This window comes from Octodon degus, unplaced genomic scaffold (assembly GCF_000260255.1).
Source record: "Octodon degus isolate 3935 unplaced genomic scaffold, OctDeg1.0 scaffold00063, whole genome shotgun sequence".
NCBI classification, from domain to species: domain Eukaryota; kingdom Metazoa; phylum Chordata; class Mammalia; order Rodentia; family Octodontidae; genus Octodon; species Octodon degus.
In genome coordinates, this window is record NW_004524639.1 from 1662395 (window position 1) to 1663949 (window position 1555).

A 1555-nucleotide genomic window follows, 5' to 3' on the forward strand; every position below is an offset into this window, starting at 1 on the left:
AATAATTAGTACATTGCATATTGTTGCCTTTGTGGTAGTTATTCAGAGGACAAGATGCAGACATGATATCTTGTCTGAACAATATTAGTACAAACTTTTCTTCTCATTGAACTAAGAGAAAGTAGCTGTATACCTATCCTAACTATCTTGTACATACATATATATATTTTTTTCACTACAAAACCGTCCTTTATTTATACCCTCCTTTTTTTGTTTTGTTTTGTCAGAGATGGGTGTTCCACTGCAGTTAGAGAAGCTGTATTTGGAGAAGCCTTTAAAGGCCCTTTTCATACTTGATGCCAGTCCAAAGATTGTAGGTACTGTGATGTTTGTGCACTGCATCACACGGAGTCTGAAGGCTAAGTTCAAACATCAGCTCTCCCACTTAGCAGCTGCATGTCCTTGAGCAGATTGTTTAACTTTCCTGTATTCCAGGTTCTTCTTTGTTAAACTGGGAATAATTATAGTATCTACTTCTCAGAGTGGCTATGAAAATAAATTATTAAATACATGTAAAGCAATTAGAACAGTGCTTAGTAAGTAGGAAATGTTCAATAGATCTTAGCTATTAGTAGTTACAGCGTTGTGCATGTAACAAATTTGGATCCAGTCTTGCCTATAATATGGAACTTGTCAGGCAGGCAAAACTTAACCTTGGTGTTAAAAGTCAATAATACGGTTACTTTGTGGGAGTTGGGAGAAGGTGGGGCATAATGACTAGAAAAGAGAATAAGGCAGGTTTTCTGGTGTTTTGCTAATGTTCAGTTTCTTGACCAGAGCATTGGTTACATGGATCCATTTAGTTTGTAGAAAATTATGAAAATGTACACTTAAGATTTGTGCATTTTTTTGGTTTAAGTACCTTAAAAATTCTTTTATTTAAAAACAACTGAATTAGGGGCCGGGGAGATAGCTCAGTGGAATAAGCACTTGCCTGGCAAGCTCAAGGACCTGAGTTCAATTCCGGTTCTGCCAAAGAAAAAAAAAAAAACAACTGAATTTAGTCTCATATCACTTTCTCCTAATTTCTTTTTTCTTAGTTTAAATTTCTCCAAATTTCCATATATTCAAGTAAAATTTCCTGTGAGCATTTCAGTGTTCCTAGCCCTGGACTAAGAATAAACGTTTGTCTATTCAGATAAACGTATTAAGTGCAACGATGGAATTTTGATGGAACTACAGTCACATGCCACAAAGCATTTCCGTCAACAACAAACCACACACACAAGGCTATATCACATGGCTCAGGTGTACTGTAGTCTATTCCATCAGGGTTGTTAAGTGCATTCTATACTGCTCACACAGTAATGTGGTGATCTAAAGATGCATTTCCTTAAATATATATTGGGTGTCACTCCTTCTCATTGTCATTTTGTGTAGCACTGTCCTCTGACCTTTGTTGTAGATCTTTGTTGCAGTTATAACCTTAGCACCTACTGAAGTTCAGGTGCAGATCTACAAAGTTTGGATTTATCCAGCTGGGCCTGGCTTGGGTCTGGCTGCTGTGCTCAGCTTCTTCCTCCTGCTGCCCTTGGGGTGAACCTGCTGTGCCCCT